This window comes from Hevea brasiliensis, chromosome 13 (assembly GCF_030052815.1).
Source record: "Hevea brasiliensis isolate MT/VB/25A 57/8 chromosome 13, ASM3005281v1, whole genome shotgun sequence".
Taxonomy (NCBI): domain Eukaryota; kingdom Viridiplantae; phylum Streptophyta; class Magnoliopsida; order Malpighiales; family Euphorbiaceae; genus Hevea; species Hevea brasiliensis.
The window spans coordinates 52,035,957-52,053,566 of NC_079505.1; positions in this window are offsets into that span (position 1 = coordinate 52,035,957).

Below are 17,610 nucleotides of genomic sequence, written 5' to 3' on the forward strand. Positions count from 1 at the left end.
GATTCAACAAACCCAATTTGCAGGTTCACCAATAGAAGACCCACACTATCACCTCCAGTGCTTTCTTGCCCTATGTGATACATTCAAGATGAATGGAGTGTCTGATCAAGCAATAAGACTCAGAGCATTCCCATTCTCCTTTCGGGACAGAGCAAGGAAGTGGTTACTTTCTCAATCGGCTGGAACATTCACTACCTGGGAAAACCTCTCTCAAGCTTTTCTAGCAAGGTATTTCCCACCTGTAAAGACCACAAATCTGAGGCTTGAGCTCAACACCTTCAGACAAAAGGAAGGAGACTCACCCTATGATGCATGGGAAAGATATAAAGACCTGTAGAGGGAATGTCCACACCATGGCATAGAAGATTGGCTATTGGTGCAAAATTTCAATTGTAACACCCCTATTTGTATAGCTGGCATATTTCATCGTCTTGACCTGTCGGTCCGAACAATTAAGGGGATTAGCACCACACTTAAGACAACTAGAGAAGCCAGAAATACAAATAATTAATAATTACCAATTAGTTAAGTATAAATAAGAAAAATAGAATATAAGAAGTTAAACGAGCCGAGAGTCATAGCGATGGGTGACCTTCTCGGGAAGGACTGCGAAGTCATTTTAAACTCAAATTTGAATCAGAAATGTGATGTCATGTCCTTAGGACCCTTATGAACAAAGTGGAAAAAAGAAAATCACGAAAAAGAACTATTAAGCCAGTCAAATAATTAGGTCAGGGAGCCGGAAGAAATATTGAATTATTTGCAAATCGGGATGAACCGGCGAGGGGAAATTTGGTCAATTGACCCCGAGAGCTGACTCCTAACCAAACTGTCAAATAAAATCGGAGAAAAGAAAATTTCGGAATCGAGAATTAAATTAAAAAAACTAATAAAAAAAATAAAAAAGTGTAGGGAGATGACATCATGCATGACATCATGCATGATGCCATAAAAGTAATAATTAATATATTTAATTAATTAGATTTTTTTTGGGTCTTCCATAAGACAAATTAAATAAAAGAAAAGAAAAGAAAAAAAAAATAGTCATCTTCCTTTCTCCCATTGCCGCCTCACTCTCTCCCTTATTTCTCCATGAAAATTCCTCCATTAAAGCTTGTCTTCAAGCTTTGAAACTCTTACCAAATCCCAACTTCTTCCATAATCACTCCATAAAACCTTATTCCCTTCCTTTGAGAAAGAAATTTAACAAGAAAGAAAGAAGAAAAGAGGAGAAAAATTGAAGATTGGATATCAAAGTTGAGGTAAGTAATCTAAATTGAAAATTTTAGTTTATTGATTATGTTTGTGGTTTAAGTAACCTAGAAATTTAATTAAAATCAAAAGAAAACATCTGTAGAGGACCAAAGGGAATTTCAGCCAGCCATGAATGTATGAGAATATGATGTGTTTTGAATGAATTAAATTTGTTAGTAAGCTTGTATGAAAGTGGTAGTAAGATTGAAATGCTTAAATGTGATTAAATGCAAGGAATTAGTGTGGTTAGGGTTTGAGACCTAGGGTTTTGAGGCAAAAATTTGGAGAAATGGGTAAATGATATGTTTGACTATTGTAAAGTGAAAAATGGTCATTTGTGACCAAATGAGTTGTGTTGGAATGGTTGGAATTAAAGTCAAATTCGGAGGGAGTGTGGTCATGCTGCTGGCAACATGACCAAGTCAACTTTAAAGGACCAAAAATGAAATTTTACAAGTCCAATTGGTATGAGACCAATTGGGGATGAAACTGACACTAAATGAAAATTTTCATTTAGGAAGCATGCCCAAAAAGTGACCAAAACCTAGGGAACAAATTGACCAAAGTTGAAAAATTGCAGGCTGCCCTGTACAAACTGACCAAATGAACAATGTTTGTTCATTTGGCCATAACTTGAGCTAGGCAGGTCCAAATGACCTAAAATTTTACCAGTGGTTAGATGAGATACAGACCTAAAACTTTTATGGAGAATACAAACCCAAATTATGCCATTAATCAAGTCATTTGGCCACCCCAAGTTGGTGACCTAAAACTGCTGTAACCAAAATTGCCCGTAAAACTGGGTTGTGTCCAATCCGGCAGCCATGGTTCAAATGGCCATAACTTGAGCTACAAAACTCCAATTGGAGTGATTCAAAAAGGAGAATAAACTTAAGACAATAGGGAACATTTTCTATGAAGAAAGATTTGCCAAATTCTAACAGTAGAATGACCAATGGAATAGTGCAACTAGGGACACCAAAACTGAAAATTTGACAATTTTGCCTAAAGGACTTAAGCTTTGAGAAAATGACCAAAACCAACAAATTTAATGACCAAAATGTGGTATGTGGGTGAAGTTGGAGTTCCCATACCTATTAAGCCTTAGAAAGTCAAAAATTTGACTTCTGTGATTAATTATGTACTGTGTTGCCATTTTATAATCGCAAATATGACTTTGGAAATTGATCAGATTTCTCATAAATTATTTAAATAAATTGTTTTGAATTGATTTTGTGTTTACACTTAGTCTGATAGTATCACATTATTCCTCCTCTATTTATAGGGTTGAGATCGTTTATTTTCCTCCCTCTCTGGCTTGCCAGTTGAGGTTGAGATCGGATGAGTACTCATTAGCTAGCTAGCCACCTCCCTCATTGATTTCGATTAATGGTGTTGTAGATTGCTTTGTCGTGTTTTACAACAAGACATTGTTCTAAAATTTTGTGACATTTCTTAAGTTGTTTATGATTTTGGCAACACTGTGTTTATTAAATTATTTGACTAAATTGTGTTATTTTGAGTTTTGATAATTGTGAAATGTAATTGAGAAATATTTAAATTGTGTTTTGGCAATGAATGATTTATGTATCGTATTTTAAATTTTTATTGTGCACCACTGAGTATTTTTATACTCTGCGATAGCTTATTTTGCTGTCGCAAATAAGAGCAAGGAGAAAGCAGCAGAGTGAGCTGCTATTGAATTGAGGCCTACACTGATCTTTTTGTACGGGTATTATTTTATACCCTTGTAGTTAATTTTGATGTAAATATTATAACGCTTTATGTATCAATGTAAAGTTGAGCAGTTGGAAAATAAATTGTAATAATATTATTTTTGGATTTCTTTCTGTAAATTAATATTTGTACTTGTGAATTTCATACTTTATACCTTGTGAATGAAGTTATTAATTATTTTGAGATGATAAATTTTGATTTGGATTGTGGAATTATTTTGAAGTGAATTGTATTGAGTTGATTTGAGATTAATTGAAGATTGGGAGTTGAGAAAATTATTGGAAGTATTTTTTTTTCAGGTATTTGAAGAACTGTTTTCTCCAAATACAAACTAACTCACAAAATTTTTATAAAATTTATGCAAAATTAAAATGGACAAAAATTTTACTAGTATTTAAACTTTGAATAAATGGTTTTTAATTCCTACCAAAATACTCACCACTTCCAAATTGTAAGAAAATTATTTTAAAATCTCTTGTAGGGTACTTAATGAGTTATCGGTATGTGAAGTTCGATAGTTCATTAAGTATTCTACGGGATCATGTTATGCCTTACAGAGGAGTAAGGTGTGACATGTTTTAGTGGTATCAGAGCATGGTTTTTCAATAAATTTTGGCTATATGTATGAATATTTTATTGATAAGTACAACTGCTCAAGTGTCTTTAATTGATACATATGACATATTTTCATCATGAATATGCACTAACGGAGGTCAACCTCCTTGTGTTTGATCTCAGGAAGTAGAAATTTTGCGAAAATAGAATGGAAGGAGGAGATCATTCCGAAGAACAATCTGTTGAGGCTGAGGTTCAAGGGGAAGCCCTAGCACTCTAGAATGTGAGTGGGTCAGCCACTCCAGCTCCTACTCCAGTGCCGCAGTTCCCTGCTCAGTTTGTACAGCAGATGGCTGCGTTTTTCCAGCAAATGGTAGGTAATGTGCCACCCCAAGCTCAGATGCAAGCACCTGTAGCACAACCACAGTCCTCAGCTCGGCAATATGAAAAATTGATGAAATTTGGGGCCACCGAGTTTAAAGGCACTGTGGATCCACTGGAGGCAGAACAGTGGTTGGAAAGAATGGAACGAGTTTTCAGAAATTTGCAGTGTACTGAAGAATTAAAATTTGAGTATTCAGTATCTCTTCTCCAAGGGGATGCATATGAATGGTGGAAGACCATCCCCCACAGCCTGGTTGAGCCACCTGTGCTGACATGGACAGACTTCCTGAGGGAATTCAGGCAGAAATGGGTTCCTGATGCGTATGTAGATATGAAATTATAAGAATTCTTGAGTTTGAAACAAGGAGACAGAACCATAGCAGAGTATGAGAGAGACTTTTCAAGGCTAAGCCACTATGCTGGAAGCTTAGTCTCCACCCCTAGAGATAGATGTAAGAGGTTTGAGTCCGGGTTAAGGCCAAATCTGAGAATGCAAGTCGTGGGTTTCCGACATCAGAATTTCGCTGAGTTGATCTCACAGGCCCTGGAACTGGAAAGGATAGAATCAGAAGGGGAAGTGAAGAAGGGTACACAAGAGAAAGAGAAGACTGAAAAGACTACGGGACAAGCATCTGAGAGTGGTTCTGGAAAGAGGAAACAGTTTGGGGGATCTAGCTCTCGTAGATCTAGTAGAGGCAGATTTTCTGGCCAAAGACCACCCCGGTCTGGTCAGCAGACCCAGCAGGCACCCCGAGGAGCTCTATCAGTACGACAGTGTGAAACTTTTGGTAGAACTCACAGTGGGGTTTGTTTCAAGGCCACCGGTGCATGTTTTAACTGTGGAGGGAGCGGACATTTCACTAAGGATTGTACTAGTCTGCGCCGGTCTAGACCTTCTGCTACATCTGAAGGATCAGCCCAAGTCTCTGTACCTAGAAGGTCACAGTCAGCTGCTAGAGGTAGAGGCAAAGGTAGGGGTCCTGGTAACACTCCTGGAAGTCAAAGCACTGTTAACCACCAGCACTCAGGGCGCACTCAATGAGTGTATACCATGCGTCAGAGGGAAGAGGCTGAAACATCAGATGTTGTAGCTGGTAATTTTTCCATCCTTGACCAAGATGTACATGTGTTTTTTGATCCTGGCTCCACACATTCGTATGTTAGTGCTAGTGTGATGTGTTTTACTGCTATTCAGTGTGTACCAATGGACTATGATGTGCTAGTGACTAGTCCATTAGGCCAAGAGGTCAGGGTAAATAAATTATATAGGGATTGTCCTTTGGTGATCCAAGGACACACTTTTCTATCTGATTTAATTGAAATGCCCTTCAGAGATTATGATATTATCTTGGGCATGGATTGGTTAGCCAGGCATCACGCCATGATTGGATCAGAGATCAAGATACCACTTTTGGTCTCCTCGGTATGGTGATGTAGTAATTCATGGGGAGAGGCAGCTATTGCCTTCAAACATCATTTCAGCTGCACTGGCCAGAAAAATGATTAGGAAAGGGTGTGAGGCGTACTTGGCACATGTGATGGACACCCAAGTGGGGAGTCCAAAGATCGAGGACATTCCTATCAGATGTGTCTTTCAGGATGTATTTCTTGATGAATTGCTAGGATTACCTCCAGAAAGAGAAGTGCAGTTTGAAATTGATGTTATGCCTGGTGTGGACCCAATCTCCATAACACCATACAGAATGGCACCAGCAGAACTAAAAGAATTGAAAGTACAGCTTGCAAGAGTCGCTTGATAAGGGCTTTATCCGCCTAGTGTGTCACCTTGGGAGTGCCAGTATTGTTTGTAAAGAAGAAGGATGGCACTCTCCGGTTATGCATTGACTATCGACAATTGAATAAGGTGACAATAAAGAACAGATACCCATTGCCCCGCATTGATGACTTATTTGATCAGTTAAGAGGTGCAGCTGTGTTCTCCAAAATTGACCTGAGATCAAGTTATTATCACCGAAAGTACAAGAGTAGAGTATTCCTAAATCGCCTTGTAACCCGCTATGGCCATTATGAGTTCTTGGTCATGCCATTCGGTTAACTAATGCTCCACCGCTTATGGATCCGATGAATACTATTTTCGCACCATACCTCGACCAGTTTGTTGTGGTATTTATTGATGATATATTGGTCTATTCGAGGAATGCAGAAGAGCATGAAAGACATCTGCGGATTGTACTGCAGACTTTGAGGGAGAAACAGCTATACGCCAAATTATCGAATTGTGAATTTTGGCTGAAGGAGATATCCTTTTTGGGGCACATAGTATCAGCAGAGGGTATTAAGGTAGATCCTAGCAAGATAGAAGCTCCCACTGGAAGCCACCCGAAATGTCACAGAGATTCTCGGTTTCAAGTTAATGGATACTACCGCCGATTTGTGAAGGATTCTCCATGTTGGCATCTCCATTGACCAAGCCGCTTAGAAAGGATGTGAAATTTCAGTGATGCACAAATGCCAAGAAAGTTTTAATGAATTGAAAAGATGTTTGACTGAGGCTCCAGTCCTGACTTTACCTACACCGGGTAAAGAATATATAATTTACAGCGATGCTTCTCACAATGGGTTAGGTTGTGTGTTGATGAAAGATCGAAATGTTATTGCCTATGCATCACGCCAGCTAAAACTGCATGAGAGGAATTATCTAACATATGATTTGGAGCTTGCAGCTATTGTGTTTGCTCTTAAGATCCGAGACATTATTTGTATGGGGAGAAGTGTTACATCTACACGCATCATAAGAGTTTGAAGCATTTGGGCACCCGTAAAGAGTTGAATTTGAGACAGAGGAGATGGTTAGAGTTGATAAAAGACTATGATTGTCTGATAGACTATCAGCCAGGGAAAGCTAATGTTGTAGCTGACGCCCTAAGTCGCAAGACTATGGCAAGTCTACGGGTTACTCCTTTGTCTTTGGTACATGAGTTGAGATCATTACATGCTAGTTTAGAGATTAATGATGAGGGGCAGATAGCAGTTGCATGGCATGTACAGCCAGTGTTGATTGATCGATCGTAATGGTCGCCGTAATGATAAAAGGTATCAAAAGTCATTGGAAGAAGTCCTACAGGAAAAAACCAGTTCTCAATCGTAGATGATGGTTTATCGCCGCAGAATGTATGTTCCTAATGATATTGATTTGAGGCTGATCATTTTGAAGGAAGCACATGAGTCTCCTTTTGCCATGCACCCTGGTGGTGCAAAAATGTATAGAGGGCTAAAGGAGCATTACTGGTGGATGGGTATGAAGAGAGATGTGGCAGAGTTTGTATCCAAATGCGTAACTTGTCAGCAAATAAAGGCAGAGCATCAAGTACCCACTGGGTTGTTACATCCACTACCAATACCAGAATGTAAATGGGAAAGAATAACGATGGATTTTGTAATGGGACTTCCAAAGACACAGAAGAGTCATGATGCAGTATGGGTCATTGTCGACATACTGACTAAGTCTGCTCATTTTCTGCCAGTCCGAATGGACTACAGTTTAGACAGATTGGCCAGTTTATACATCGATGAGATTGTGAGGCTTCATGGAGTGCCAGTATCCATTGTATCAGACAGAGATCCTAGGTTCACTTCCAGATTTTGGGGTAGTCTTCAGAGAGCCCTAGGAACTAGATTGAACTTCAGTACTGCATTCCACCCACAGACAGATGGCCAGTCGGAGAGGGTAATTCAAATCTTGGAGGACATGCTACGGGCTTGTGTGATTGAGTTTGAGGGTAGTTGGGATACACACTTGCTTTTGATTGAGTTTGCTTATAACAATAGCTACCAATCAAGCATTGGGATGCCTCCATATGAAGCTTTGTATGGTAGAAAATGTAGAACCCCATTGTGTTGGGATGACGTGGGTGAAAGAAAAATGATTCAACAGACTGAAGAGAAAATCAGGGTGATCAGAGATCGACTTAAAACTACATCAGACCGTCATAAGTCCTATATTGATTTGAAAAGAAGGGATATTGAGTATGCGGTGGGTGAGAAAGTTTTCCTCAAGGTCTTTCCTTGGAAGAGGATTATGAGATTCGGTAAAAAGGGGAAACTAAGTCCTCATTTTATCGGGCCGTATGAGGTTCTGGAAAGAGTGGGTCCTTTGGCATATCGGTTGGCACTACCTTCAGAGTTGGAAAAGATACATAATGTCTTTCATGTCTCGATATTGAGGAGGTATCGATCAGACCCATCTCATGTACTACCAGTAGAAGAAATTGAAGTGAATCCAGACCGCACATATGAAGAAGAACCCATAAAGATTCTGGCTTATGAGGTGAAGCAGCTATGAAACAAGCAGATACCATTGGTAAAAGTGCTGTGGAACCATCATTCGGGCTAGGAGGCTACTTGGGAACGAGAGGAGGACATGAGGAGACAACACCCACAGCTGTTCAGAGAATGATACCAGGTAAAATTTTGAGACGAAATTTATTTTAAGGGGGGGAGAATTGTAACACCCCTATTTGTATAGTCTGGTATATTTCATCGTCTTGATCGGTGTCGATGCCGACAATTAAGGGGATTAACCACGCTTAAGACAGCTAGAGAAGCCATAAATACAAATAATTAGTAATTGCAAATTAGTTAAGTATAACTCAGAAAAACAGAATATAAGAAGTTAAACGAGCCGAGAGTCACAGCGATGGGTGACCTTCTCGAGAAGGACTGCGAAGTTGTTTTAAACTCAAATTTCAAACTATAAAATGTGACGCTGTTGTCCTTAGGACCCTTATGAACACAGCGAAAAAAAGAAAATCACAAAATAGAACTGTTAAGCCAGTCAAATAATAAGGTCAGGGAGCCAGAAGAAATATTAAATTATTTGCAAACCGGGATGAACCAAATGAGGCAATTTGGTCAATTGACCCCGAGAGCTGACTCTTGACCTAACTGTCAAATAAAATCGGTGTAAAGAAAATTTTTTTATCGAGAATTAAATTAAAGAACTAATATAAAAAAAAAATGAAAAAGTGTAGGGAGATGACATCATGCATGACATCATGCATGATGCCATAAAAGTACTAATTAATATATTTAATTAATTAGATTTTTTTGGGTCTTCCATAAGACAAATTAAATAAAAGAAAAGAAAAGAAAAAAAAATAGTCATCTTCCTTTCTCCCATTGCCGCCTCACTCTCTCCCTTATTTCTCCATGAAAATTCCTCCATTAAAGCTTGTCTTCAAGCTTTGAAACTCTTACCAAATCCCAACTTCTTCCATAATCACTCCATAAAACCTTATTCCCTTCCCTTGAGAAAGAAATTTAATAAGAAAGAAAGAAGAAAAGAGGAGAAAAATTGAAGATTGGATATCAAAGTTGAGGTAAGCAATCTAAATTGAAAATTTTAGTTCATTGGTTATGTTTGTGGTTTGAGTAACCTAGAAATTTAATTAAAATCAAAAGAAAAAATTTGTAGAGGACCAAAGGGAATTTCAGCCAGCCATGGATGTATGAGAATATGATGTGTTTTGAATGAATTAAATTTGTTAGTAAGCTTGTATGAAAGTGGTAGTAAGATTAAAATGCTTAAATGTGATTAAATGCAATGAATTAGTGTGGTTAGGGTTTGAGACCTAGGGTTTTGAGGCAAAAATTTGGAGAAATGGGTAAATGATATGTTTGACCTATTGTGAAGTTAAAAATGGTCATTTGTGACCAAATGAGTTGTGTTGGAATGGTTGGAATTAAAGTCAAATTCAGAGGGAGTGTGGTCATGTTGCTGGCAGCATGACCAACTCAACTTTAAAGGACCAAAAATGAAATTTTACAAGTCCAATTGGTATGGGACTACTTGGGGATGAAAATAGACACTAAATGACACAATTTTCGTTTAGGAAGCATGCCCAAAAAGTGACCAAAACCTAGTGAACAAATTGACCAAAGTTGAAAAATTGCAGGCTGTCCTGTACAAACTGACCAAATGAACAGTGTTTGTTCATTTGGCCATAACTTGAGCAAGGCAGGTCCAAATGACCTGAAATTTTACCAGTGGTTAGATGAGATATAGACCTAAAACTTTCATGAAGAACACAAATCCAAATTATTCTATTAATAAAGTCATTTGGCCACCCCAAATTGGTGACCTAAAACTGCCAGAACCAAAATTGCCCAGAAAATCTGGGTTGTGTCCAATCCGGCAGCCATGGTTCAAATGGCCATAACTTGAGCTACAAAACTCCAATTGGAGTGATTCAAAAATGAGAATAAACTTAAGACAATAGGCAACATTTTCTATGAAGAAAGGTTTGCCAAATTCTAACAGTAGAATGACCAATGGAACAGTGCAACTAGGGACACTAAAACTGAAAATTTGACAATTTTGCCTAAAGGACTTAAGCTTTGAGAAAATGACCAAAACCAACAAATTTAATGACCAAAATGTGGTATGTGGGTGAAGTTGGAGTTCCCATACCTATTAAGCCTTAGAAAGTAAAAAATTTGACTTCTGTGATTAATTATGTACTGTGTTGCCATTTTATAATCGCAAATATGACTTTGGAAATTGATCAGATTTCTCTTAAATTATTTAAATAAATTGTTTTAAATTGATTTTGTGTTCACACTTAGCCTGACAGTATCACATTATTCCTCCTCCATTTATGGGGTTGAGATCGTTTATTTTCCTCCCTCTCTGGCTTGCCAATTGAGGTTGAGATCGGATGAGTACTCATTAGCTAGCTAGCCACCTCCCTCATTGATTTCGATTAATGGGGTTGTAGATTGCTTTGTCGTGGTGTACAACACGGCATTGATCGGAAATTTTGTGTCATGGCTTAAGTTGTGTATGATTTTGACAACACTGTGTTTATTAAATTATTTGACTAAATTGTGTTATTCTGAGTTTTGATAATTGTGAAATGTGATTGAGAAATATTTAAATTATGTTTTGGCAATGTATGATTTATGTATCATATTTTAAATTTTTATTGTGCACCACTGAGTATTTTTATACTCAGCGATAGCTTATTTTGTTGTCACAGATAAGAGCAAGGAGAAAGCAGCAGAGTGAGCTGCTATTGACTTGAGGCCTACACTGATCTTTTTGTACGGGTATTATTTTATACCCTTGTAGTTAATTTTGATGTAAATATTATAACGCTTTATGTATCAATGTAAAGTTGAGCAGTTGTAAAATAAATTGTAATAATATTATTTTTGGATTTCCTTCTGTAAATTAATATTTGTACTTTGAATTTCATACTTTATGCCTGGTGAATGAAGTTATTAAATATTTTGAGATGATAAATTTTGATTTGGATTGTGGAATTATTTTGAAGTGAATTGTATTGAGTTGATTTGAGATTAATTGAAGATTGGGAGTTGAGAAAATTATTGGAAGTGTTTTTTTTTTCAGGTATTTGAAGAACTGTTTTCTCCAAATACAAACGGAACTCTGTCAAAATTTTTATAAAATTTGTGGCAAAATTAAAATGGACAAAAATTTTTACTAGTATTTAAACTTTGAATAAATGGTTTTTAATTCCTACCAAAATACTCACCACTTCCAAATTGTAAGAAAATTGTTTTAAAATCCCTTGTAGGGTACTTAATGAGTTATCGGTATGTGAAGTTTGGTAGTTCATTAAGTATTCTACGGGATCATGTTATGCCTTACAGAGGGGTAAGGTGTGACATCTATAATGGATTACTAGCCTCTATAAGGAGCACAGTTGATTCAGCTGCAGAAGGTGGTCTAATGGAGAAAACAGTGCCACAAGCACTTGAACTTCTAGAAAGTGTTGCATACCATAATTATGATTGGTCAAATGAAAGAGGAAATGCAAGAAGAACTGAAGGGGTCCTGGAAGTCGATGCCCTAAGCATGATAAATGCCCAATTTGATCAGCTCATAAAGAAACTCGAAAGAATGCAAGCCAACGCAGTTGGTACAAATAGTCAACATGAGGATAGCTATGAAGGAGGATACATGAATTCAGAATACAGTAATTTCAATGAACCTACAGAACAGATGAACTATGTGAATAATGGAGGAAACTTTAACCAGAGGCAGCCAAACAATCCGTATTCAAATACTTACAATCCTGGATGGAGAAACCACCCAAATTTCTCATGGTCCAATTAGCAGAACTAGCCAATAAACAAGCAATAAGGGTGCAAACCTCCAGCATCCCCTGGATTTCAGAACAGAGGTCAGAACTTTGCACAGCCATCACTACCTCTCCAACCTCAACAACCTGAACCAAAAATGACCATGGAAACCATGATGGAAGGATTCCTAGCAGCTCAATAACAACAAACTGAATTGATTAAGCTGACTTCTAGAATGGACCAACTTGCTACCCATAACAAGATGCTAGAGAATCAAATCGCTCAGCAAGCAAGTTCTTCAAGTAAGGCTGCTGGCAAACTGCCTAGTCAACCAGAAATGAACTCAAGGGAGCATTGCAAAGCAGTTGCACTGAGGAGTGGGAGAACTCTAGTACAACCAGAGGTAGAATCGACAAAGGAAACCATAGAAAATTCTAAAGACCAAGCAGAGAAAAAAGAGGAATAAGCTAAGAAAGATCAGGAAGAGGAAGCGAGGAAGATAAAGAAATTACTAGAACCATACCAGCCTCCCCTACCTTTTCCTCAGAGATTTCAGAAAGCCAAACTGGACAAACAATTTGGGAAGTTTTTGGAAGTTTTACAGAAACTTTACATTAACATCCCCTTCACTGAAGCACTTTCTCAGATGCCATCTTATGCCAAATTTCTTAAGGAAATTCTGTCAAAGAAAAGGAAGCTAGAAGGCTATAGAACAGTAGCTCTAACAGAGGAATGCAGTGCCATTCTGTAAAACAAACCGCCTCAAAAGTTGAAGGATCCAAGAAGCTTCTCCATACTCTGTATCATTGGTAATAAGAAAATAGATAAGGCCCTCTACGATCTTGGGGCAAGCATCAGTCTAATCCCTCTATCAATATGCAAAAAGCTGGAGATCGGGGAATTGAAAGCCACAACAATGTCATTGCAATTGGTTGATCGATCCATTAAATATCCTATAGGGATACTTGAGAACATCCCCATCAAAGTGAGCAAATTCTTCATTCCAGTGGACTTTGTTGTCCTTGAGATGGAAGAAGATGTCCAAATTCCTATCATCTTGGGAAGACCATTCTTGGTCACCGCTGGAGCCATCATAGACATAAAAAATGGACGATTAACCCTTAAGGTAGGAGAAGAGGAAGTGGAGTTCAACTTATTCGACACAATGAAAAAAAAATTTGAACCTGATGAATGCTTCAAGGTTGACATAATTGACGAACAAGTTAAAGAGGAATTTCATAAGACACATCCTAAAGATCCTTTTGAAGCATGTATTGTGCATAGCCACACAGTGGATGATGAAAATACGTAAATAGCAAAGATGTGCACAATAGTTGGCAGCTCCTCCACCCCTACCCTTAGCTAAGGCTATCGAGATAGAGAAATTGAAGGAGGAACAAACCAAAGGTAAGCTCTAGGAAAACTCCAAATAGGTAGAGCTTAAACCTCTCCCATCTTCACTAAGGTACACATTCCTGGAATCAAAGTCTAATTATCTTGTTATAATCAATGCTAGCCTGTCTAAGTTAAAAGAGGAAAAATTGTTAAGAGAACTTAGGATCCATAGCAAAGCATTAAGGTATAAAATAGAAGACCTGAAGGGGATCAACCCTTCGATTTGCATGCATAGGATACCTATGGAAGAAAACAGTAAACCCACAATTGAACATCAAAGAAGACTAAACCCAAACATGAAAGAAGTAGTGAAGAAAGAAATTTTAAAACTATTAGATGCAGGTATCATATACCCAATTTCTGATAGTAAATGGGTTAGTCCAGTACATGTAGTTCCTAAGAAAGGTTGGACAACTGTTATCCAAAATGCAAGCAATGAACTAATCCCTACTAGAGTAGTCACTGGTTGGCGAATGTGCATTGATTATAGGAAATTGAACAGTGCCACCAGAAAAGACCATTTGTTCCCTCCCCTTCATTTACCAAATGTTAGAAAGATTAGCAAAACACTCTTATTTCTGTTACCTAGATGGGTATTTGGGATTCTTTCAAATTCCTATTCACCCAAAAGTCTAAGAAAAGACAACATTCACTTGTCCCTATGGAACATTTACATATAGGAGAATGCCTTTTGGTCTTTGTAATGTCCCTGCTACCTTTCAAAGATGCATGATGGCTATCTTTTTTATTATATTGAAGATATCATAGAAGTTTTTATGGATGATTTTTCTATCTATGGAACTACTTTTGATGATTGCCTAGCTAATTTATCTAAGGTGTTGCAAAGATGTGAAGAATCAAACCTGGTCCTAAATTGGGAAAAATGCCATTTCATGGTAAGGGAAGGCATAGTTCTGGGACATTTGATATCAAAAAGAGGAATTGAAGTTGATAAGACAAAAATTGAGATAATTGAAAATATGCAACCCCCAACATCATTCAAGGGAGTGCGAAGCTTTTTGGGACATGCAGATTCTCTGTAAGATTCATCAAAGACTTTTCCAAAATAGCTAAGCCACTTACTAACTTGTTAAGTCAAGATGTTCCCTTTGATTTTGATGAAAATTTCCTTGTCTCCTTTAATAGAATCAAAGAGGCCTTGATATTAGTACCAATAATGTAGCCACCGAATTGGAAGCTACCATTCGAGGTGATGTACGACGCGAGTGACTTTGTAGTTGGAGCAGTGCTCGGGCAAAAAAAAGATAAAAAGCTCCATGCTATTTATTATGCTAGCAAGACACTCGATGATGCACAAATCAATTATGCTACCACAGAGAAGGAATTCCTAATAGTGGTATTTGCAATGGACAAATTCAGATCTTACCTCATCGGGTTAAAAGTCATTGTATTCACAGATCATGCTGCAATCCGATACCTTATGAACAAAAAGGAAAAAAAACCAAGATTGATTCGATGGATTCTGCTCCTGCAAGAATTTGACCTTGAAATCAAGGACAAAAAGGGATCAAAAAATGTAATAGCTAACTATATTTCCAGACTAAAATTGGAGTACATAGAGGACTTTGAAGATTTGCCAATTGATGATTCATTTCCTGATGAGCAATTACTTGCATTTTCCAAAGCTCCATGGTACGCTGACTTTGTTAATTTTCTTGTATGCAGGGTACTGCCTCCAAACATGACTTATCAGTAAAGAAAGAAATTCCTACATGATGTGAGATATTACTTATGGGAGGAACTCCTACTGTACAAGAGATGTAATGATGAGCTAATAAGAAGGTGCATACCAAAGGAAGATATGGAAAGTATTAATTATCATTGCCATTCATCACTATATGTAGGACATTTAGGCACTTCAAAGACCGCAGCCAAGATTTTACAAGCAGGGTTTTACTGGCCACATTTATTTAAGGATGTAAGATCCTTTGTGCTAGCTTGTGATCAATGCTAAAGAACAGGTAACAATTTAAGAAGGAATGAAATACCACTGCATGGTATACTTGAGATAGAATTGTTTGATGTATGGGGAATAGACTTCATGGGCCCATTCCCCTCTTCAAGTGGAAACAAGTATATTCTAGTTGGAGTTAATTATGTGTCAAAATGGGTAGAAGCTATTGCAACACCAAACAACGATGCTAGAGTGGTCACCAAGTTCCTTAAGAAGAACATCATCACAAGATTTGGCACACCATGAGCGATAATCAGTGATGGAGGAAGCCATTTCTGCAACCAACAATTTGAAACACTACTAAAAAAGTATGGAGTAACTCACAAGGTGGCCACACCTTATCATCCTCAAACTAGCGATCAAGTAGAAATATTAAACAGGGAACTAAAACAGATTCTAGAGAAAACTATAAACAGATCCAGGAAGGACTGGTGCATGAAGCTAGATAATGCACTATGGGCATACCGCACTGCATATAAAACCCCAATTGGCACAACACCCTTCTGACTGGTTTATGGAAAATTATGCCATCTCCCTATTGAACTTGAGCATAAAGCCTACTGGGCAATTCAGGTACTAAACTTTGAACTCAAAGCTGCTGGTGAGAAAGGCTCTTACAACTGAATGAGTTGGAAGAAATCCGACAAAATGCATACGAAAATGCCAAAATCATTAAGGATAAAACCAAAAGATGGCATGACAGACGCATAGCAAGGAAAGAGATAAAAGAAGGAGATCTTGTCCTCTTATTCAACTCTAGATTGAAACTCTTTCCAGGGAAGCTGAAATCAAAATGGTCTGGACCTTTCAAGGTCACCCAAGTCTTCCCACATTGAGCAGTAGAGGTATGGAGCGAAACCTTAGGCGCATTCAAGGTCAATGGGTAGAGGCTGAAGCCTTACTTTCATGGAGAACCCATAGAAATGGGAGTAAATTGCACTCTCAATACTCCTACTGACAGACCATAAACAAGCAAAGTCCAGCTAAAAACTATAAACAAGCGCTTTTTAGGAGGCAGCCCAAAATTTTTCTGAACTTTTCTTCTTTTCTTTTTCTTCAATATTGAATTTTTATTTCATACTCATTAGCATTTCATTTTGTAGGATTTTTGAAAAGGGGAATAGAGATCAAGAGAGGAAGGGAATCACCATGTCAAAACCACAAAAGGAAAAATTGAACAAAACCGGGGAAGTAACTCTATTGTTAATCTTTGCATCCATTTCATGTGTTATGATGATAAAATTTTTCATCTGCCAAAGATTTGAAAAATCAAAAAATTACATGGGTCGTGTACTGGTAGTACACGCCCCGTGTAACTTTCTGGAAGTCCATAAATTTCATGCAATCTCAACCCTTCAGGAGACAGAAATTTACACGTGTCCATATCCCAAATTACACGGACCATGTAATGTCTCTAGCAGAATAACTGAGAGACAAAAGGTTACACGGGGCTCCTTGAATTTTACATGGGCCGTGTAACATATCCAGTAAAGTAACCCAAGAGACAGGAAGTTACATGGGTCTCATAGATGATTTACACGGGCCGTGTACTATGACAGATTTTGAAAATTTCGGGCAGAAATTTACATGGCTCTACATGTTGGGACCCGTGTAGTGATATACGACCCGTGTATTTCGTCCAGAAGTGACTCCTGGGGCGCAAAATGCATGAAACGAAAAGTCTTAACGACTCTTTAAATACACCCCTAGCATTAAAACCCTTCATCTACTCCCTTCGTAGCCTATAAAAACCTCTCAAATCTCATCTCCCTTCACTAAAATCATACTCTTCTCCTTCCCAAAAACACGCCCATGGCTCCTGCGAAGAGATTTACAAGGAGGATCGGCTCTTCTTCAAGACAAAGAGGAGAATCCTCACCTTCTCCACCCTAGCCTCCAACCCAACGCCCAAGAACGAGGGTAGCCACTCCCCAACCATCTCAATAAGCCCCTCCCCCACTGCAGCCACAACCACAACTCGCTCCACAACCTGAAATCTCTATTCCTTGGGGATTTCGAGATGATGCCACAAAGCAATGTGCATCCGACTTCATGCCCAAAAAATATCTTCCACAAAATACATAGATTTTTGGCTTTTAGAGCAAATTGGGTTGCAAGAAGAAATCAACAGGCTACTTGACAGTATTGGGTGGACAAGGTTCGCCCAACCCCAATTTTCAGCTTACAAAGACACAAATACTGGAATTTTGGGGAGCTTTAAGGCCAACTCATGGCCCACCGAC